This window comes from Argiope bruennichi, chromosome 5 (genome assembly GCF_947563725.1).
Source record: "Argiope bruennichi chromosome 5, qqArgBrue1.1, whole genome shotgun sequence".
In the NCBI taxonomy this organism is placed as follows: Eukaryota; Metazoa; Arthropoda; class Arachnida; order Araneae; family Araneidae; genus Argiope; species Argiope bruennichi.
Genome location: NC_079155.1, coordinates 36,126,383 through 36,151,645, shown reverse-complemented (window position 1 = coordinate 36,151,645; position 25,263 = coordinate 36,126,383). Strand labels below are relative to the sequence as shown.

The window sequence follows — 25,263 nt, the reverse complement described above, 5'->3', positions numbered from 1 at the left end:
TATCAAATATCCATTAAGCAAATTTTTTTTTCTGATCAACAATATATTTGCCAGAATTTGATAAGTTTAATGTAGATACATAAAATGGATCAAACTTATAAAATCTTTTATTTGATTTCTCAGTGGGCATTAATGCGTTAAGGAACGAGTTCAAGATTACAAAAGAAGCATTCAAGATCATATCCTGAAACTGTACCGAAGATCTGAAAATGCAAACAAATGTGTAATAAAGATCTAAACTTGATGTACTTACCTCCGAAAATTTTCAAAATAAAAGATCCGAATTCCAAACAGGCAATCTAAAAGAAACGTGAAGGAATTAATATATAATTATTTAACTTTGAGTCAAAGAGAAAAAAATACAGTTTTTGTTAATGGAAAAAACGAACTGTTTCATTGCAATTTAAATAATGTTTTGAGATAAGTGAAAATTATATTTTCAGTGCTTTCGCCTAATCGAACTATCCTTCCCTGACAGTTGCTGCTACAGTTTGGCGATAGGAACGGTGTCCTACTGATTATCACAGGTTACGGGTACAACCATGTCCATGTATTTCGTTTTTAAAATGGAAGCATCTCGATTCAAATCCCTTAATGTATCAACTTGGGAAGCGAGAACCAACCAAAAGACAAATACCTTCTCATCTCCCTAACTGAGGTGTTTATTACATAATGCAAGGTTTTTTTAATACAAATTTTATAGTCGGTCAATGATGCAAAAAGCAGTCAATTTTACAATTTAAATTGAAATCACAAACGAAAACAGCTACGGTTACAGAGAATTTAGTTGTCAATGAATTAGACGAAAATGATACACCAGATAAAATATTCGACTCATGTTTAAAGAAATACGAATTTGCAACAGTGCAATGACACAGTTTTGTATGTAACAACAGTTGAAGTGTATATAATTCGGAATGGTAACTCCCTAAACCTTTACATTAATTATTTCAAAGGTTTGTAGCTAGCTAATTTTGAGATTTACTTGTACATTGTATCTTTAATAACACACATAACGATTGTTCGCTTTCGTATACTTGAAAAATCCTAGACTAGATCCTAACGACCTTTAGAACAAATTTGAACAATATTATATCAACAAATGTTTCATGTAAAAAAAGTAAATGTTATGAGAAAATAAACAGTAATAAATAATGCAACAATTAATCCAATGCAACACAAAAGAAGTTGTGAAAAATCAGTTATTTCGTTGAGTAAATTGATAAATGGAAAATGCAGTAAATACCACGAGAGATACAAAAAGGGTCGGTATGTTGACCCCTGACCGGATGTGGGGTGGAGGAACTATTCTCAACCTTTAACCTTCCTGGGCCACCTTTCTTCACCTTTAACCTGTTCTTAACCAGTGGGCTATAGTCTTGAAGAAAACAATTTTTATTTTGAATTGCAAGATCCGGCCTGTGAAAGTACTATGTCTTCTGCAAAGAAAAATGGAATTATCGGAAAATTTCTCATGTGGGCATCAAGTAAACAAAAGAAGTAATTGCAGTAATCAAAAATTAGAAATGAGACAGCTGCACTAAATGACTAAGACAAATAAATTTTATACTCAACAGTTTCTCGCTGAATACACCGGAGGCACATTTCTGATTACTCAATAGAGAACATGCCCTTCTACCTGGAAATCACTACAATACTGACAGAATTTTCGACTCTGAGTGCCTTTCTTTACTTGACGCCCACATGAATCAATATTATAGTGATCTCCAAGTAGAAGGGCATGTTTTACATTCAGTAATCAGAAATGTGCCTGTTGTATATTCAGTGAGAAACTGTTGAATAAGTATTGTTGAGTATAAGATTTATTCGTCATTTAGTGCAGCTTCCTAATTTTAGATTATTGCAATTACTTCCTGCTAAGCGTCTGTGTATGAGATTTCATCATCATAAATCCTACACAGCCGGTTAGCTTATTAGGGTTAGGTGATACTGTATCGCCTTGAAGACTTTGTATCAGGTACTCAAAAGTATCAGTTATTAAACTCAATTTATATTGATTGGTACTCTTCTTGAGTTAGTCATTTTCAATTGGGTGATACTGTATCAGTCTGATACGAAGTATTAGGTCAAGTCTAATCAAAATATTAGATATTGCCTAATTCGCCATCCTGTCTTGGTGACTGTATGAGCATGCATGATACTTTTTTACTCCCGAGTATCCTGCCTAATGTGGCGTAAGGGCAAGCCGGATAACAAAAACGCGGGTTAGGTCTGAGTTCTATGAACTCATTTCTTTGTTCCCCAATACCAGAAGACAAAGTTTTTATACCAAAACTCATTATTATAATACATATTTTATCACCTCTTATTTACTATTCTCTTAACTGACTTCATTTATCTCAAGCTACTTAGAATGTGAACGTAGAGGCGGCCCGATAAATCGTAAAAGCAGCTGCCGGCAACATGTCGAGTTAAAATAGAAGGCTCTGTATTTGTAGTTCATATATGTTTTTATACTGCATTGCACATTTCAAGAATTTATTAGAGAAAAAGTAAGTTAAAGAATATAAAAATAAATATTAAGCATATCTTAAGAACACTTTACGAATACTCTAAGTACTGTCCAGTGAGGTCTGTTACACACTGACGAAACAATGAACAACGCGCAGACCGCTGCTCTTTTGCTGTCATAACTTGTATTTTGCACACGATACGTAGGAGATCGTAGCAGACTCCAACATTGCGTTCCAATGCTTTGGTAAAGTTGCCAATGTAATGAATTGTCTTCTTCATCTAATTACGAAAAAAAAAACTACCCTGGATAGTCACGAACCGGATACTCGAAAGTGTACTGTATATATATATATATATTTCATCTCCATGCATTAATACCTTTTGCCTCACGTAATGAGGCGCATTTCACCAAAAAATTTCCGTTTTCTTCTATATTAATTATAATCGCAAAGCCTTTCCTTTCCTTTTCTCATCCACCCATCAGTCACTGTCAAAGCCAAGATCACAGGCACGTCTTTCATCAATACCTCTTTCGAAAAAGAGTAATCCTATTTGGAATGACTTTCGTATATCAGCTATCAGTCTCGGGGCAAGTGCGAGAACCGAAATCGATGGGAAATATCAATTACCGGCTGCATCAGATAAAAAAGTGTCAAGTATAATCGACTATCAGCATTAAAATTGATATAAATCTGTAATGTTGCTTCCCAGCACGGTTAGTTTAATCACTGGAAAGACCGTTTTACGATCAGATCTGTTGGATGCTGATCGGATGCCGAATCAATTATCTCAGGGCTTGGCGACGAACTTGGCGACCATTTAGCGACTTGAAGACGAATTTTGAGACTTTGGCGGCAAAGTAGACAATACTGGAAACTTCCAGAATTTTAGCGATTGAGCCAATATGAACCGAGATAAGCCTGATTGTTCTAGAACCTTCTCTGCCCGCCTCCGGGACTATAAAAGATCGATAGTCTCAAGCCGAAGTCAGTCGTGAAAAGAGACTGAGAAATAGTTCTGTGAAGCTGAAGCGTTTGCAGTATTGAGCTGTGTGCCGAATTTTGGTGTTTATTGAAGAAGCAGCTTCGAGTCGTGTGTGGAGTAGCCAGTCGTGTAGTCGTGGATACAGCTAAAGCGAGGAGGCAGTGGAAAATTGCAGGAGTTTGGAGAGTTACCATAGAATGTAGCTGCGTAGATTCCCTCCTCCTGATGAATTCTGTCTGACCGCTTTGTGTGCTGTGGTTGTTATTACTATCGAATTCTACTTATAGTCTACTGTTTGTTGTAGTATGCTATTGTGTATATGTGTGTACATCTCGGCTGTGTAATTGTCGTCTGCGTCTTCGTGTTTAATAAATGTTGTCGTCCGTTATTAAAGGACTGTTTCTTCATCGACCACCAAATCGGAAAAAAACCATAGATTTTCCGTAACAATATGTACTTGATACAATGTAACCAGATATCATCCCCCTTATATGTTTGACGATTCAATTTTGATTTTCCAAATTTGTAGCAAATTTAAGATGCAAACGATTTTGATATGATGCTTTGAAAAGCTATTCAACGCTGTTTTAATAAATTCCGCTCAAAATTTTGTTAAATTTTCTGTTTTGGTATAAAAAGTTTACTAAATTTCATTTATTAATCTTTTTCTTTATCGAGATACCGTAATGAGAGACAAAAAGACTAGCAAGCATTATTACAGAAATTAATTGATGGATCAATCTTTTCTGATTGACGTACTTTTTAAGTACTTATTTTTAATGCTACTTATGATATACATACAATATAAAGGAATTTTGCGGCAATGCAGCAGTTTGTTAACTAAATCAATAACTCAAAATATGCAGGGTGATTCAAAATTTATCGTCCAAATTTCGTGGGGAGGTAGCAAATATGTCAGGAAACCGATTTCACATTGGAAGATATGCCCGCTAACGTCATCTGCATGGACAAAAAGGACAAGCTAAGTGAACACAGGAAATAGTACAGTTGATAACGAATGCGACTTTTATTCTAGCAAGGTAAAATACAGGTTCACAGAAGGTGCTCAAAATTACGATTATTTAAACGAACACAACGCCGTTGCATTGACCGCCGAACATTTTCAAAAAACGCCCGGCATATCACGGACAAAGCCTGCGGCGGCCACTATTCGTGCTACAAGGTCCATTTCCCTGTCGACGGGAGACTCGTAGATTTCATGCCTCCCAAACAAAAAGAAATTCATGGACGATAAATCAGGTGACTTGGGTGTCCAAGCAATCAGTCCACCTCTGCCGATCCATAGAGTTCTGAATGTTCAGGTAATCAAGCGCAGTAATTGTGCTATGGGCTGGAGCCTTGTCATCTTGATATCACATACCTTGGCGGATATGCGCAGGACCAGCTCCCTGAAAAGTTGGTAACATTTTCTTGAGAAAGATTAAATATTTCCGGCCTGGCAAATCGGAGTGGTATAAATAAGGTTCCAAGAGAAAGTCACCAATGATTCCAGCCCAAACATTCAAAGCAAAACGATTTTGCGCAGCTTGACTTCTCGTACCAGTCTCGACTTACAGGGAAGTGGTCGGTAGAGCTGTACTCTGGTTGGGTACTACATACGCATGCGCACATTTCTGGGTATACTTTCCTATGCTAAATCGGTTTCCTGAAGTAGTTTTGAATCACCCTGTATATATTATTTTTATTGGGAATATTAAAAATATATGTATTTTATTTAAGCAGCAGCAGCTTAAAAACACAAATTTATATGATACAAAAATTAAAAATTTAGTTAATGGTTGAGTAATTTCGTTATATAGCAACACAAATTCAATAAGAATTTTGGGAAGAAACATCTTCCAGCAAACTAATTAAATTGAAAATTCGATAAAGACTTGAGGCAATTCTGAGGGGAATTTCAGATGTCACATCCATACATCTAGCCAGTAATCTTTTGAATAATTGTTTTCGTATATAGATAAACTGGCTTAAAGACATCATTCCAAAAATTATTTTTCGATGGGAGATCTAAAGCACCAAAATTCACCAAAAAAAAATTTTTTTTTAATTAAGTAAAAAAGAGTAGCCTCTAAACATTAGATGGGCAACAGAAAATTGCCGGTTAATGCCAGTTAACCAGCAATATTAATCAAAGATAGCAACTAAACCAATAAAAAAATATTATCGATTCAAGGTAATATTCAGTTTTAAAGTCAGATTTAAACAAGGATAATTTGAAAAGCATCCTTTAAGGCTTATCAAGTTCCTTAAAGAACCAATACGTTGCAAGTTTGCTGTTTTGAAATTTATTAGATAAATTATCATTTTCAGTATCACAATGCTGACATGTGTCCTGAACAAACTTTGAATAACATTAAAAAAACAAAACGAAAGTGGGGGGGAAAGTTACGAAGCCAGAGAACTCCAGTCGAGCGTTGACAGCAAAGATAACACAGTATCGACAGCAAGTGATAAGAATTAACGCTAAAGCATGAAACCAGAGGGAAAAAGTTTATGAATGGAAGGCAAAAGTGGAAACTCGGCTTGCATTGTTTCGCCTTAGTTTCTGTCAGCGAGACAAGAGGTGATATGCAAAACATGTGTTGGTGATTTTATTGATAACACGAAATGCTGATATTTCTCGATGATGTACGCAGCTTATCTGTTAGCTGGTTTCTTTGTTGATGTTGATGGATCAGCTTTCGGGAAAAAAAAAAAAAACTTCCTTAGATATTTTAAGTGATTAGATAAAAATCAAAAGTGAGAAAGTGAAATTTGTCTGAGTGGGGTCAATTCTTTGATAAATTATGTCTATATGGTGATATTTAAAGTGCGTAGAGATGAGAGAGTACATATACTCCGAGATTCTTGATTAAGAAAAAAATATGAAAGTTTATATATCTTTTAATATAAAATAGTAATCTAATATATAAAAATTTCGTGTCACGGTGTTTGTGTTCGTACTCCTCCAAAACGGCTCTACCGATTTTTATGGAATTTTTTATGTGTAATTGGTAGGTTTGAGAATAGGTCGTAAAGTATATTTCATAACGCTAGGTAATTAAGGTGTCCTTATCCCGTCATTCCACGTTCAACGTACGCTGTTGAGATCAACGCTAGCTTGAAATCCTCGCCACTGTGGCGTAATGTTGGAAAACGTCCAGCTAAAAATGAACATGCGCGTCCAAATGCTACAAGATCCATCTGCTGTCACAGAACTGATTTGATCTCGATGAATAAAATTTTGTATAATGTCTTTCCACCAAATATATAGATTTCTATCAAATTTTGAACGAAATCCGTTCAAAGGAAATCTGTCTTTCCAGCTACCAGAGTATAAGTGAACAAGGCAATCACAACGAAAAGAGGAGAGATGGATAAATCTTGATGCACAAGATAAATCTTGATCTCTCGATTTGCATTTCCACAAGCATGAAAACGTGACGGTCACAATTGCAACAGCATAAATATGGGAAATGTTTTATGAGATTTTGTGGCTCCAATTTAAGTTTTGTATCAAATCTGATTTCAAAACTTTGAAAAAAAACCCTTCCATAATATGCATTCGATGTGGTACCTATCCCCAAAGACGGCACACTAATAGGCTCTTTCAGAAATAACCTGGAACAGCCGTTCAAGACAAGTTTCTCAAGCCAAAATAACAAATGTTTTATGTTACGGAGGTCTGATGACTAAAAGCCCCCGTGCAAAAGGGAAAAACTCATTAAGATCCTTTCAAAGAATCGTGTTTCACTGGGGATGAGGGGTTTATTCGATCATTATTAGGTGCTTTTATAGCAGGGAAAATAACGTATTAACTGTGTCTCAGGTTTCTTATAATATACATGGAAATAACATGCTATATTTATACCTATTGGATATCGTTTTCTTCAGAGGTTCGTTGCAAAAATGAGGAATAAAACGTTTCTCCTGCTGTTGAAGAACTCCTTTTACTTAGTGGTAAAAAAGTATTTTTTTCTTTTTATTCTTGGTATATAAACACCTTTGTGCCAACAAGTATACCAGAAGACTTACAAAGTAAATCAGCACACAATTTATAGTTGAAAAAATTTCAAATATAAAGGAAGCGGGCAAAAATGCAAAGAAAAATGGGGGAAACCAGAAAATACACAAATACAAACAAAAAAATAAAACAAAATTGCTCACATACTAACAGAAACATATAGTAAATGATATAATACAATTGGAGAAGCATTTGTATTATATCACTCTACTGCAAGAAAGTATTGCATACAATTTTCTCATTATTATTCGTGTTTTTAGATTGTACACATTGTATGAATTCTATACATGTTTTTTGAAGATTTTTAAATATGACATCTTCAAAAAACATGTATACAATTTTTACAATGTTTTCGTATTTTTTTAACTTATTCAAATTTTCTCATAAACAGCACTTTGTATTGCTCATTTAAGGTCTTTTAATTCTTTAGAGTAATATATATATAATGCTATATCTTAGATTAATTTAAATCCTAATTAATTTTCTAATTTTTGTCTTAATTACATAGATTTCATTCTAAAATAAAATAATTTTCTGATCCAAATCCCACTTTTTTTATTTAATTATTTTTATCACTTGCTTAACAAAATGGCTGATTACGTCGTTCCCACACCAGGAAAGAAAACATAAAAGTCCTTAACACCATGCTACACAAGGTAAAGAAATCCTTGTCAAACTCTCATAGTAAAATCACCGAAGGGAAAATTTCTGGCACTTTGCCCTTGTATTAGGATCTAAACAAATGTTATTTTATCACCTCTTCCCTTTTGTACAAATGATGACTCACCGTTATAAAATAAATCGAAGTTAAAACTTCAAAAGTTTCTTCTTTTCGGCCATGCATTTGCAGGCCTTAGAACATTTAGCAAAATTTCATGAAACCATTTGCAACAATTTTATAAATTTTATTTTTTTAAAAAATTATGATATTTTCTTTTGGTACTTTTTAGATGAAAGTGTCGTCTGTATTTAATGTCCAATGTGCAGTTATCTCTAGTAATAATAAAGGCAAATGTATGTATTTATATTCCTGTCCATCTATTGGTACATTACAAGGTAAACTATTTGTTTAAAATAATACTAAATTTCGCTCAAATACATTTTTGAAGGTGGAAATGTGAACCCGGAAAAAAAAATTCGAAAGTAATTAATTAAAAAATAAAGGACATTTCAATAATTTTTGGCTATGATTTACGAAAATTTCATCGAAAATAATTTTTTACATCACCGTAAAATTCCAAAAATAATTTTTAAGGATATAAATCTAACTATGTTACAATATTTTCATGATTTTTAGCACATTCTTAAAAAACATTAACGAATAACCTTTATATATATAATATTAACAAATAAATTTTAAAATATGTAATTTAAAAATATTTATAAATAATATAGTAATGAATATTTATAAATAACATATTGTTTTAACAGGAGTTATTATTAAAATTTAAGTCAAATCTATTTCGTTGTTACATTAAATTTTTTAAAAATATTAATGAATAACTTTTTTATATATAATATTTATAAACAACTTTTGAAATATATAATTTTAAAATATTAATAAATAATATAGCTAAGAATATTTACAAATAATATGTAATTTTATTGGGAATTATTATTGTTGAAATTTAAGTCCAACCTATTTCGTTGCTAAATCAAATCTTTAAATCAGTTCTTTTTTAATTGTTGAAAAAGATTACTGTATTCCAGACTTTTTTAAATCAGCAATTTTACTATACTCTTAAAGTTCTTAAAATGTAATAAATTATTTTACTACTAAAAACATTAGATTTTTTCTTCCTTGTCTCTTTATGACTTTAGACATGCGTTAACTTATCCAGATATAGATCTGTTTGGTGGTAGATATTTTGCGAGCCCTAGAGAGGGCACATTATAAAATCTCACTTTTAATTTATATCTCGTCAAGGTATAGGGAAAAGTAAATGGAATTCGGGTGCTATTAGAAGACTTTTTACAGAAACCAAATGAAAACTTTTGTCTTTGATATCTCATTATAACTGATTTCTTTTTATGGAAGAATATGAGTAAATCGATTGGGCATCATCACATTTTTTTTTTCTTTCTAAAATTGAGTAACATTTCCTTTTTTTCTAAAATTAAGTAACATCCCAATATTTTTTTCTTCTAAAATTGTGTAACATCCCCTTTTTTTTTTCTAAAATTAAGTAACATCCCAATATTTTTTTCTTCTAAAATTGAGTAACATCCCAATTTTTTTCTTCTAAAATTGAGTAACATCCCCTTTTTTTCTAAAATTAAGTAACACCCCAATATTTTTTCTTCTAAAATTGAGTAACATCCCGATTTTTTTTTCTTCTAAAATTGAGTAACATACCAATTTTTTTTCTAAAATTGAGTAACATCCCAATTTTTTTTTTCTAAAATTGAGTAATACCTATATTTTTTTCTTCCCTACAAATATGAATTTACAAACAGAAGGAATTGTAATTGTCAAACAAAAAAAAAATCCCCTGGTGTCTCCTCTTTTTTAGTCTTTATGACTACAAAAAAAAAAGCATTTTTGCAATCATATCTTTCTGCCTGTAATTATCAGAACTCAAAAATGCAACAACAAATTCTCAATAAAATCTGATACCGTACAAACTCTTCAGTAGTCGCCCTGAGTTTTTAAAAAATTGGACGTTAAGAGTGAAAATATTTGTAAAAGTATTTCAGCTTATTCGCTTGTTCTAAAAAAGTGACTTTTAAAAATAATCTTTAAAAAAGCATTTCAATTTTTTTTCTTCTAAAGATATAATTTATGTTTGCTTGGATCAGGTAGTTTTTTCAAATTCTTTTTCAATTGGCAAAGAAATTTCCTAATTATTTCTTCGGCAGTTTTTAAGGAAAAGGCGATAATATCCTTTATTATTCCCGTCTATGGAGACGAAAAATTTAATTTGTTGGTAGTTGTAATCCAAACCAGCATCTTCTTTGACAAAATCCCAATCAACTTCCGAAAGGCGCAGACGAACTTTTGGATGTGCCACCTCGATTAGAAGCCGCAGTTCACTTTTCTATTCAAATTGAGAAATGAATGATTTTAAGTGCTGCTTTTAAGTTTGTGTATTTATTTTATTTTATTTTATTTATTTTTTTTTTTTTTTTTTTTTGCACTTTCCTTTAATGAAAAGTCTAAAGTCAACAAAACAAAGGAAAGTGATTCCAGTGAAATTAACCACCAATTCGAACAACCCAGCCGATTAAAGCTTTTTGACTTCCTTTTTAACATTTAGTGAATGGACCATTAATTTCGTATGTATGAAGAAACAAATGGCTGTGAACAGGGTTAACTACTATGGAAGAATGCCTGTTTAGAAAAAACTTATTGTATTAACTTTCACACCAGAAATGCAGAATTATTATCAGTTTTGAACACAATCCTTTACCAGATAATTGGTTTAGAACGAAAGGACAATTTAGATTAATAAACTTTTTCATGTGGTTTTATTATTATAATTACAAAGATGTCATATTTTGACTCTAATCATCAAGAGGATTTTAGTCTCTCGGCAAGCGAGTATAATCTAATCTGATCTGATAACCACGAAACAATAACAAACTGAAATTTTTTGTTTGTTTGTTAATTGTTTTTTTTAAATGCATTAAAAAATGAATGTTCGCCCATTTGCACGTAATTCAATAATATAGCAAGTCAGATAAATGAAATCTGGCGCGTCGTGATCCCAAGATTATAAAGTGTGTCCCAAAATTAAAGCAAGATTTGAATTTGCCATCATTCGTGGCAACCCTATTAAAAAAGCTATTTGATGGCTGATAGTTTAGGTTAGTAAAAATTTAGAGTTACACGATAAAACAATGTTTTAACGCAAAATTTGAATTAAATAAAAAACACAGTTTATTTTCTTTAAATTGTTATGTTTTTATTGAATCGTAAATAGGGGATGTATGAAATAACACATAGGACAAATAGCCGCCACGACTTTGGTGGCACATACGCACTCTTGTATCGAAATTTTTCATGTCTATTTTGCTTAAATGTGGTTGAATTTCGTTGATGCAGCGTTGAATTTCCTCCTTCAATGCACGCATGCTTGTGGGCTTGTTGACGTAGACTATTGACTTCAAATAACCTTATAAACAGAAATCCAATGGTGTTAAATCACACGATCGAGGGGGCCAATTCTCAAATTTTTGAACTGTGGCCATCAGACTTTCATTATTTTTGAAATATTGTTCAAAAATGAAAACACGTTACTCTATCGTGTAACGCTCCATTTTTACTAACCGTAAACTATCAGCTGTCAAATGGTTTTATAATAGGGTTGCCAACACTTTACTGCGCAAATGATTTCAAATTCAAATCTTGCGTTAATTTTGGGACATCCTTTATATATATATATATATATATATATATATATATATATATATATATATATATATATATATATATATATATATATATATATATATATATACAAAAGTATTAGAATCAAGTTAATAGGAAAAACAAAAATCAAATAAAAATTAAACCAAAAAAATTATTAAAAAAATATAAAAAAAGAATCCGGCCTGAAGACTTTTTCAAGGGTCACCCTCAGGCAGGGATTCAAAGAAAGGGATTTTTTTCTGTGAGGACATACAGACATTGTCTAATAATGATTCCTCGTGACCCGAAAATCCCCTGAAATTATGCTCAAGAGATATACCATTTTAACAGAAAGGAAATACAAAATAACAAATTAGAAGAAAATAATCACAACAAAGTAAAAATACAATAACAAAAATAACAATAAAAACAAAAACTAGCACTAAAATTAAAATTAAAAACGAAAAGGCCAGAACATACCATCCAACAGTCAAGGAAACTTTAAACTATCGATTGTGATTCCCTGTTTTTAAAAAAATTAACGGTAAATTATGTAAACAGAGGTAGGCTCCCAGCGCCATCTATTGAGTGATCCAATATGCAAGGAAAGTTCTATTTTTATTTAAGCCAAAGGATTAATCCCAAACCATACCTTGTTTAATTAAAAAATTGACATTACAGTAATTTCTAGGAAATTCATTTTTAATTAAATTTTTACGGAGGATGTTTGATGCTTCAATATAAGAATTTTTATTATTGCAAACCCTTTTGATCCTGTTAACTTGTGAGAAAATTAGATTTTTGAAAATTTTAGAGTTTAGATTGGAATGGTAGTTACATAGTTTCGTTATTTTAAAGTTGAAATCATCCCTTTTATCGTATATACCAACTATTGTTTTATCATTAGCAATTTCGATTTTTAAATCCAGAAAGGTAGCCTCAAGTTGATTTTTATTTGTATCTTTTAGAATTAAATCTTTTGGATAGCAATTAGTAATAATATTAGTATTGTCGAAGTTAATCAAAAGTAGGTCATCAATATATCTCCACCCGTTTATTAAATTATATTTAATTATTTTTTTTCTCATAGTAATGCAGGAAAATATTAGCTAAAGCACTTGAGAAAGCTGTTCCCATTGGAATGCCCTTGACTTGTTTATAAAAATTAATACCATTAAACACGTAATTTTCAGTAATATTAAAATTACATAACTCAAGCCAGTTATTTTTAGGAATGATATTTTCATTTAAATATTCATCATATATAAAAGTGCAGACCTTTATTAATTTTTCATGAGGTAGATTAGTGTATAAATTTTCGAAATCAAAAGTATTAAGTTTATTAATGTTGTTATCTTTAAGAAAATCCAATACTTCTTTGTTACTAGAAATAATAAAGTTGTCTTCATTTTTTATTTTGTCCAGGATAATTTTTAAGTATTTAAAGAAATGTTTACCCGTATAGTAATTATAACTGCCAGTGCTACAGGTTACGAATCTGAATTTTAATGGATTTTTATGAAATTTAACTGTTGGGAATAAATAAGGATAGTTAAGAGAGCAAGTCTTAGTTTTGGTTTTTTTTGCGAAAGCTAGCATTCTTTTATCTAATTCCTTTTTCCCGGTGTTCTTTAACATATAAGTTGCATTAGAGTTATATTCATTAATTAAAAGTTCTTTATAATAATATTTACAAATTAAACAGAAATTATTTGCTGATTTATCTATTACTGTAATAACAAATTTTTCTTTTAAATTTTTTATTTCGTTTTTTAATGTTTTACTAAAATAAATCCCACGTTCTTTAGATCTGTCAAAATCAGTATTCATTTTTATTTTAATTTCCTTTAAAATTCTCACTTTCCATTCCCCGAAACCTTCCGCAGGCCAATGGTATTTTCTAGATAATTTGGCAATAAAAACATCCAAATCATTACCAATAGAAATCAAAATTTTGTTATGGTTTATTTTTTCTCTTAATCTAAATTTTGTTCCTCTTCCCATCAAATCTCTTAAAGATTTGGATTCAATAATTTTTAAATTACCTGTAATAATATGACCTTTATCAATATCTATAAAATCTTTATATTTTTCTTTGTTACAGTAACAATCTGTTTTATTTATTTTATCTAAATTTTTGCTATAGTAATTATAATTACAAATTTTTTTCTTTAAAGTTGAAGTGTAACTAAACGCTATTGATACAGTAGTTTTATCTGCAAGAGGAAAAAATATATTATTATTATGTATAATTTTGGGTAATTTTAGATATTCGAAGTAAATATCCAAGAATTTAATCACACAGTATTCTTTGTAAACATTACTTTTATTATTAAAAAGTAAATCGTTTTTTCCAATGTTAAGTTTACATTTAATAAGATCTAGAATAATACATTTAGTGTACGAATTTTTAAACTCTAATTCCCCGAATTTATTATTTAAAAACCATTTCATTTTATTATTTCTAAGACCAAAAATGTATTTCCTAATTCTGTGAATGTTTTCACTATTGTGTTCCAGATTACAGTAATTTTTAAATTCCTCAAATATAATTTGAAAATTGCCTCCTTTCCCTTTACCTCTTTTAAATCTTTTAGAAAAGTTATCTTTATTTAGAAAATTTTTAAATATGTTAAATTTGTTATAAATGCAATTATTGTTTAAATCTGCATAACCTTCCCCATTTAATTTACTATTGAGACCATAAGGAAATAAAGTTTTCAGGTTGCAAATATAAATGTTTTCCAGATCTAATCTTTTGTTTAATTCGTTAATATTGTCTTCTAGAATGTAGATATTAATATTGTTAAAGTTATGGTTTTGAAAATGCTCCAGTTCGAAGTCAGTGGTCCTATTTTTTATGAAGTTTCTTATATCGGATCTGTGATTGTTAATTCTTAAATTAAGCTCGGTGCTAGTTTGTCCAATATATTTTAAATTACATTCTGAACAATTAAGGAGATAAATCAAATTTTTGTTTTTACAGAATATTTGTAATTTTGAGTTTTCATTTTTGATCTGTTCCTTATCTGCTAATGGACATGTCCTACACTTTCCGTTTCCACAAATTTTATATTTTTTTGTATTTTTAAGATTTTTTAAACAAAACAATTGTGTCAGTAATTTTTTCTCCGTGAATGCTCCTGACACCAAGCTATCCACAGTGCCCCTTGGTAGATTTTCGGGTCACGAGGAATCATTATTAGACAATGTCTGTATGTCGTCACAGAAAAAATCCCTTTCTTTGAATCCCTGCCTGAGGGTGACCCTTGAAAAAGTCTTCAGGCCGGATTCTTTTTTTTTATATTTTTTTAATAATTTTTTTGGTTTAATTTTTATTTGATTTTTGTTTTTCTTATTAACTTGATTCTAATACTTTTGTGTCAATTCATCTGTGTTTTAGAAGTAGCTGCAATTGCGCTCTCTAAATACTATGAAGTTCTTTTTTGGTTTTAGTTTAAATAGGTAATAAAATTTTAGTTGCGATTTCGAAACTGTTTTGTTTCGTTTTCATTTTAGTTTCGTTTTCAAACTTTTTCTTACTTTAGATTGGTTATATATATATATATATATATATATATATATATATATATATATATATATATATATATATATATATATATATATATATATATATATATATATATATATATATATATATATATATATATATATATATATATATATATATATATATATATATATATATATATATATATATATATATACCACATTTTTAGGCAAGCACTTTGCTGAAAAAGACTCAGAATGCATATTCACTTCGTTTACTATACCACAAATACCAAATACTTCACATTTATCAAAGCATATAAGAAGAAAGTCCCAATTTTTCGAATAAATTAAACAAATTCATCCTAAATGTAAACATTAAAAAAAAACGCTCAGATTCATTTTTCAAATATCATTCTTATTGCTCTAACATTAAAAAAATGATACCCGCCATTTGCCGCCATGTATCAGTACAGGAGGCGGAACTATAAAAAAGAAAGTAAAACTATGAGGACTACGCCACTTAGGAGATAAAATTTTTTATACCTATCCTCCCTTTTCCCCTTATTCGCCCTTGCTGCTGTAGTTGGAAAAAAAATGTGTTTATGATATTTTCCGGATATAGATATAGATCGTGACCTTTTAGTGATCACTTAAATGCATTTTTTTCAGTTCGCCCAGTGGTCAATCCAAGAATTAAAAAAGAAAAAGTGACATTTTTTTCTGGTAGCAATCATTTATTACATATCGTTAAAACCGTCAAGAGGCTTTTTTTTTTTTTTTTTTTTGGCATAGAGTCAAAGGCGTTCCCCCCCCCCCCATTCCCTTCGCTCATTTTGGAAGCTAAAACAAAAAGTAAAATTACGGTATACGCGTTTTTTTTTTTTTTTTTCTTTTTCCTTAACTTATACAACTATAATTTGATCTATGATTCCATGTTTCTCTTTTCAATTCATAAATTGTTATAACATAAGAAAATTGTTACATTTATAAATGTAGGATTATTTGTAACTTGAGGTGATTATTCTAAAACCAGATTTACATCAATATATTGTCAATCAAGAAAAGATCACGCATGTGCAGAAATAAAATAAAAGCACGTAGTTATCTCATTGGAACATGTATTGTCAATTCTCAAATAAGGACCCACCCCCCCTCCCCGGGCTTTTGTATATTTGTATATTGTATAGGCAATAATTTCCCTAAAATAGGAATGAGATGAAAAACAGAAGTCTTCATTTTATGTAAGAATAAGAAAAAAAAACCTCGAATATTAGTGAAAAGAGGTAACATATTAACTGCAGATATTCCACAAAACTGAACTAGCCATGTGACTACACACAAGTTTCGAATTAAAATAAAACAGTATGAATCAAACATATAAGTAGAATAAAAGAAAAGAAAAAAGAAAATGCATTAAATGTGCCGGAAAACAATACCTCAAAAAAAAAAAATCCGGAAAAAATACTCTCATTTTATTCACTGCATATCCCCCCTCTGCAGGGCAAAATCGTAAAAAAGTGAAGGAATCATAGACCCCCCACTTTTGCGTTCCAAAAATACGTTTCTGGAAAATGTTCGTTTGTGACAAAGGTAACTCAAGAACGCTTTGAGCTAGATGGTTGAAATTTGGAACACCTCGCTTACATCAAATTTGCAGATTTCCGTCAGATTTTGAGTAAAATATGCACCGAGGCAGTCCGTCTGCACGGCTGTTCCAATATCAGTTAACACTATAATTACAAAACGAAGAGAGCTAGATAAATAAAATTCAATTCACAGATTTAACGTCTATAATGTGGACACCTGTCAAATTTTGATCCAAATTCAATAGCTGGTTGACTGTCTGTCGGTCTGTACTTTCAGAAACATGTAAAAGCGATCATTCAAAAATACAATTATTTAAATATATCAAATTGGAAATAGGATTTTGTGACTACAAATAAAATTTTGTGTCAACTTTTTGTTTCAATTAAAAACACAAATTCGAAATTTTGGATAATATTAACGAATGCCTGGGAGTAATCGCCAAATAACTCGCCAGGGATGACACGATAGATTCAGTAAAAATGCTAAATTCACGCCAAAAGTTAATATTTCATAACTTATTTCTTTGGCATAACAAGTTTATTAAAGAATTACGAGAAAGTTTTTGGGAGACCAATTCCACTGGTTACAATTCGCTTTTAACAATTTAACTCAATTGTAGTTAATATATAATAAGATCCTGTGATTTTTTTTATATATTAAAGTTTTTAAATCAGTAATAATTTAAAAAACTATAAAAAAGAACAATAAAAATTATTTAAAAAAATCATGAGGCAATACGTCTTGTAATGACCCATCATTGATAGAATAATATTTAATATTTAAATATTTAATATTAATTTAAGATCAGAATTAATCAGAATATTAATTTAAATATTTATTTATTTTTCTGGTAGAGTTCAGAAGTCTTATTTTTATTCGCAGTGTTTCCAGTAGCTATATTTAAAGAAACAATATTTATAATAAAAATACTCGTCGAAGCTCTATTGTATGATGTAAATTATCATTGTCACCTTTTCTAATAAAAGAAATAGAAATAAAAATTTCAACTATATATTTTAAATAGGTGAATAATTCTCGTAAAGAATTTGCAAAAGTTTTTCACATACGTCACATTTTTTTTAAATCTTTATATAAAACTATAGCTTTGAACTATAGTTCAATCTGAGAGATGTTATTATTAATATAATAATGCCTTGAGACATATATTACCTATAAATTACTTCATGGCAAATTCTAATACATGATTTAAAAAATCGTAAAATCGCTCTGCAAAAAACTCCATTAGATAAACTGCGTAACCCAAAAACTTCGTAACTTAATGCTACTCAATTTAGCATATAGTTACTTTCAAAGTAATATTCATTAATAAAGTTTTTTTTTAGAATTTTAATTAGATTTTCAACTAAAAATTAATCAAAATTTTAGCTTTTTCTTTTACTAATTTTGGAGCACAAAACTAACTTCAAGGTATTTTAAAATTCGAAATGTATTCGTAATCTCGAAATGTATTCGTAATTCGAAATGTATTCGTAAAATTCGTAATCTTTTCAATGATACGCATTTTATTTTCATACGCTTTTTCTAAATTTAAAAATATTAAATGTTTAACAAAATTATTTTAAAATTTTTCATACCTTTAATTCCTGCATTTATACCGTATCGAGCTGCGATGGTATTAAATATACATCTTTTTATGTCAATTATCATTGCTGTATAATTAAAAATAAATTTTAAAAAATGAACTTAAAACTGACGAATCAAGTCTAAACATTATAATTTTACGATGTTTTGGTACAAATATTCTGTTAAATTTCATTCATTTTTTTTTTCAAATTCATTATACTTCAGACATTTTTATTTCTTTTTGCAACTCAATTATTGAGAAAAGAAGCAATTCTAAAAAAAAGCTCAAAATTCTTCATAAATACAAATGGACAGAAATTTTCTGAAAAGCATATTTTCTGAAAATTTAAAGAAAGGTGACTGCTTTCACATAATTAGCTCAAAATCAATTCCTCTTAAAAAAAAATTATTCGTCATTTTTTTTTACTTGAATATTTTCTAAATAAGCACATAATTTAATTGCAGTTGTTGTAGAAATTTCAAAATTTCTCAATGAAGCAGATGTAATTTTGCAGAAATCGTTTGAAATATAACTTTTATTTTAGAAAGTGTATTGTCAAAAGTTATAATGAAAAATGATTATTTACACATAGCAGAATATTGTTTTTTGTAACATATTTATCAGAGCGAACATGTTTTCATTCCAGGTTAATCGATATTTCAGAATTCATCTCGTTTGGGCAGGTGTTATCTGTGTAAGCCTTTTTACACACAACTTTTCTTTTTGTAAATGCAAACGATTTTTTAATATTACATTTTCAAAATGATTTTTCAGTTCTCAAAAATCAAATCTAAATTTTTACGATTCAGTGAATACAACCCAAATAGAAGCGGCATGACTTCTGCAACGTTGCATGACGGATTCATTCTAAAAAAAGAGTATTTATTGGATCTTTATTTATTATTTTTCCTCCTTCTGTGGAAGCATTTTACTGTAAAAGTTTTGAGACAATCTCCAGTAAATGAGTACTTAGGAATATAGCACCTTTTCTAATAACCAGTTTCAGCCGGGGTAATGAAAAGGTACCACTAAACAAGGAAAGAGAAAGAACCTTAGAGCGGCTAATACTTTTAAAATAAAATAAAAACGAAAAATAAAGAAGGAGGAAAAAAGTTTTTTCGAAGAATCGTCTGCAATCGAAGAAAAACCAAAAATAAGGGAGTTTTGAGCGGGAAAAAAAATAAAGAAAAAAGAACCAGTTCGGAAAGGAAGTGTAAGAGGAATCCATGCATGACTGCTGGATATATCAGTGCCGCCTTCTTCTGCTGTTTTTCTCGGTGTTTTGTACTCGAAAATTACTAAGTACGAGCACGTTTCAACTCTGTATTGGTGATTATTAAACCTCTCTTCTTAAAGTTGTTGTTCGAAGAGAAAGCTCAGTATTAAAATACGCAGCAAACCGTTGTGTTTGTGTCTATACAGAAATCGATGTCATTTAAAGTTATAGTACGTTGAACCTTATCTTACAATGTATATTCTAAATAAATTAAATCACAAAATTAGAACATTAGCTGGAATAGTCTCTTCACCATTTTCTTGTGTACTTATGCAGTACAGTACATTTGTGCTTTGTTAAATAACAGAGGCGAATTTCCTACAGTCTTGTAGGAAATCAGCCTCTACCTGTACACACTTGCCTAGATACGTCGAACTGTGAAGACGTCACTGGCAGGTCGATTAAAAACTTTCTTTTCTTAATTCCCAAATGCATTTAAAAAATTAAAAAAGTATGTTAATTTAAACAGTTAACAAATACCAGTGCTCAGTTTCCGATTAATTTCATTTATTTATAAGAAGATTCATTATTACCGAGTTTTGGTTTCGATGGTATTTTGTACAAACGCGTATATTGCGTTATAAAAGTGATAATAAATAAAGACAAAATTTTCAATAAGTTAATGAAATAAAAAAACAACCTAAAAAGTTGACGAAATCAAAAATTCATTGAAATGTGAAACTAAAATTGCCGAGTTTATTAAAAGAGGGGCCTTATAGTGTCCAATGCCTAAAGCCACAAAATGCCTAAATTTGCCATCGCTTTTTAGTGTAAAAAATTAACTGAATAGGCATTTTGTATCTCCTCTCATTAATCGAATTAGGCCCAAAATTATACAGATATTCGATTTTGATATCAAATCCACATACCAAATTTTGTATATCTTGAATGCAAAGTTTTAAGTTGACATGTATACTTATGCCCAACAGATTAACATACAGACATTCCATTCATGGATTGATTTAGTCTAAAATAAGACACAGACACACAATTTTAAGATAAAGTTAGTATGTTAAAACTTATCGATTTAATTAATTGGTGTTACCGATTTAAGTCATTGAAATTTACATATGGCATGTCCAGACAAAATAACATACAGATAGTCTATTCATGGATTGATGTAGCCTAAAATAAGGCTCAGATACAGAATTTTGATATAGAAATATGCTAAAACTTACCGATTTAATTAATTGGTGTTACCGATTTAAGTCATTGAAATTCGCATATGGCGAAACAGATATACAATCGATCCTTTGTTGGATTTGATTCAAAGTTTGATGTGGATCTACAATTATAGAGAAAAAAAACGAAATACAAAATTTCGTCAAACTTGCTTATTGCGTTTTCTGATTTTCATGCTCTCTATACAAGAAAAGGAAGAAAATTACGACAGCTAAGAATTCTTACAGATATGAAATGTTTGAGGGAATTAATTAATTTGTTCTACTGATTTAAGTCATTGAAATTCACAAATGCTGGAACAGACGTGCAATCGATTTTTTTTTATGGATTTAATTCAAAGTTTGATGTGGATCTATAATTCTAGAGAAAAAAAAATTAAATACAAAATCACCTGAAACTTGCTATTGCGTTTTCTGAATTTCATGTACTCTATACAAGAAGAGAAAGACAGACTCATTGCGACAGCTAAGAATTCGTATAGATATGAAACTTTTGAGGGGTTTAATAATTGGTATTACCCAATTAAATAATTGAAAATCACATATGGCGGAACAGATACACAATCGAACCTTTGATGGATTTGATCCAAAGTTTGATGTGGATCTGCAATTCTAGAGAAAAAAAAACGAAATACAAAATTTCGTCAAATTTGCTCATCGCGTTTTCGGATTTTCAAACTCTCTATACAAGAAAAGGAAGACAGATTTTCCCTTTGACTCATTACGGCAGCTAAGAATTTGTATAGATATAAAATGTTTGAGGGAATTAATTAATTGGTTCCACTGATTTAAGTCATTGAAATTCACAAATACTGGAACAGATGTGCAATCGATCCTTTGATGGATTTAATTCAAAGTTTGATACAGATCGACAATTATAGAGAAAAAAACTAAATACACAAGCACCTCAAACTTGCTCATTGCGTTTCCTGAATTTCAAGTTTTCTATACAAGAAGAGGAAAACAGATTTCCCTTTGACTCATTGCAACAACTAAGAATTCGTACGGATATGAAACGTTTGAGGGGTTTAATAATTGGTATTACCGAATTAAATAATTGAAAATCACATATGGCGGAACAGATACACAATCGAATCTTTCATGGATTTGATCCAAAGTTTGATGCGGATCTACAATTCTAGAGAGAAAAAAAAAAACTATTTACAAAATCTTATCAAACTTGCTCATTGCGTTTTCGGATTTTCACGCTCTCTATACAAGAAAAGGAAGAAAATTTTCCCTTTGACTCTTTGACTTGACAAAAGGAAGAAAAATTTCCCTTTGACTCTTTGACTTGACAAAAGGAAGAAAAATTTCCCTTTGACTCATTACTACAGTGAAGAATTCGTATAGATATGAAACATTTCAAGGATTTAATGAATTGGTGTTGCCGATTTAAATCATTGAAATTCACATATGTCGAAATAGACATACAATCGATCCTTTGATGGATTTGATTCAAAGTTTGATTTAGATCTACTGTTCAAACTTGCTCATTGCGATTTCTGATATCCATGTTCTCTACACAAGAAGAGGAAGACAGATTTCCCTTTGACTCATTACGACAACTAAAAGTTTGGAAATTTTTGAGGAACGGTTTAGGAGGCGGAAAAGGTGAGCTCGTTGTTAATTTCCATTTGAACAACGAGCTTTGATAAAAAGGATATTGAGTATTGTAGAACATCGAGAAGAATATGATTAGACTATATGTTAAGGCATAGAAGACAAGATGGTCTACAGACGGGACATGGACTGCCTTGTTCTAAAAACATCCGAAAGAAGCTGCAAGAGCTGTCAGCCCATCAAGGATTTTGAAAGATCAGATATGATAAACTGAGAACTATGAATATATTCATTAACACAGTACTTAATCAACATTATTCAGAAACTGAACACTATTACATATTATAATTACAAATTGTTCCTTATGGAATGCCGAAATATACGAATCAACAGAAAAGCCTTGCAAAAATACTTTTGATTTTTTTTTTAATGTTTGGTTTTTTGTTTAAAAAAACGCGAATATTGCATTATTCTCATGTTAATTTCTCTTTAGCAAGAAAATTTACACTCGTTTAAGCCAAAATTTTTCATACATTCGGTCTATGATATTTTGAATTTGGTCTTTTAGCCCCAAATAACATAGGATGTTGCACGATACTGCAATACTATAAATCAATATTATACAATATTGTGAATATTATTTAATTGCAAAATATATGTGTACTCCTATTATCTATAACTCAAACAATGTATTTAACTTAGCTTATCCGAACAACATCGAAATCTTTCGAGAATGCAGAATACAGATTTAAACACTAAAAGTAAATTCCATTGCAGAAACTTATTTTTCAAATTTCGCATCTTTGCTGATAAAATCATTATTTTGCTGTATTCTCACATTCAAAAAGAAATTGAAATTAAGGAAAAGGCTAAAATTTTTTGAAAGAAATTTTTATACAGACATCAAAAGGAATCAGTGGGAATAGTCTCCCCAAAACTTTCTCGCAGACTCTCTTATAAATTTGTTATGCTAGAGAACGCATGGCAGTGGCGTACAATAGTTATGAAATATTAACTTTTTTCCTGAATTTAGCATTTTTACTGAATTTATCTTGTCATTCTTGGCAATTTATTTGGCGATGAATCCCTGGCATGCGTTAACAGTATCCAAAAATCCAATTTGCATTTTAGACGCATTTTTTTCAACCGATTGAAACAAAAATTTGACGTCAAACTGCACTTGTAGTCACAAAATAATAAACCAAATTTGATATATTTAAATCATTGCGTTTTTTAACTATCGCGTTTACTTGTTTCTGAAAATGCAGACCTACTGACAATCAACCCGCTTTTGGATTTAGATTAAAATTTGAGATTTATTTACATTATAGATGTTAAATCTGTGTACCAAATCTTATATCTCGAGCTCTCTTCGTTTTATACTTCTCGTGCTAATTTATATTCGAACAGCCGGGCAGACGAACATCTTCTGAACATATTTTATCGAACATTTGGTTTAAACACCGTATACTAAATTTCAACCGTCTAGTTCAAAGCGTCTTTGAGTTATCTTTGTTAGAGACAGCAGACAGACGGATATTTCCCAAATATATAAGAGGGCTATAACATGGAAATTTCTTCAAAATCTCGAATTCAATTTTTTTTGACGATTACAATACTTTTTCTATACTACGTATACGAGAAAGTAATAAAAATGAACAACAGTAAAATAATTTTGGGCCATTAAGGAATTTAATTTATCTTTAGTTATTATTCAAAATTCCCTTTTACGAAAGAAAGAAAAAAAGAAACTAATCGAAAAATTCGAAATTACCCTCTCTACCTCGTTATAATGCATTTTTAATTGTCATTTCATTGGACCATTCCCAGCAAAATGCATATATAAATCGCATGATGTGTAGAAAACACAGCAGATTTTGTGTTCCACTATGAAAAGGCCCTTTTTGAAGGTAAATTGAAAGCGGGAATTATGGGAAATAACGACGGTAAGAGGAAATATACCGAAACAAGAGCTTATTGTCTAAAGTATGAGCCACAAGGAACAGCTCGTCGAAGCTCTCTAGGGTTGCTTTACCGTCACAAAGAACGCCAAACGATTTCTTGCGGCAGCCAACTTTTCTCCAAGTTTTACGTTAAGAGAACTTGTTAGAGCAGTAATGGGATGGGATGATGGATTCTGCTGCGTTGTCAGAGATTATCAGTGGCGTATGAATTTGAAAGGCGTTGCGATACAGGCAGTGGTGGATTTAGATAGTTTGCGAATTCCAGGCAAAGATATTTTAAGGTCCATTTTTAATAAACGCAATTTAAGTTTCACATTTCTGCACAATTTTAATTTAATAAATTCATTACTGATTTACTTTAGGTTAATTTTTATTTCAATTACGTAGTGAAAATGCCCATTTTATTATATAATATCTGAAAGACCAAGCTCCTATCGGCAGTTTTATTTTATTTTATTAAATTATTTTTAATTTTATTTATTTTTAAAATCGTGTTTTTTCGGAGAAAATATTTACGTATGAATCTTATATTAATTACATATGAATATTTTTTTAATCTTACCTACGTATAAACTAGTCATTTAAATAAAAATAAAAAAAAAATCATGAATGCACTTAGTTTAACATGTTATTCGAAACAATCGGCTGTATTACAGTGTTCATTTTACAGTTTATATGTCATCATTTATATTTTTGAACTTACACTCAGTTTTACCAGATGAAATCGGGTCCGAGATGGCGTTATATGACACTGTCAGCA

The 25,263-nt window shown here is 30.3% G+C and overlaps 1 protein-coding gene across 1 annotated transcript in view; it reads right to left on the bottom strand.

Moving 5' to 3' along the window:
- The window catches only part of LOC129968547 (protein Wnt-5b-like), a 678,623-nt gene that overhangs the window by 231,331 nt on the left and 422,029 nt on the right, over positions 1-25,263 (bottom strand). The window contains exon 3 of the mRNA XM_056082546.1: positions 254-299. The gene's annotated coding sequence lies outside the window, so the exon portion shown is untranslated. The remainder of the gene's footprint in view (positions 1-253; positions 300-25,263) is intronic.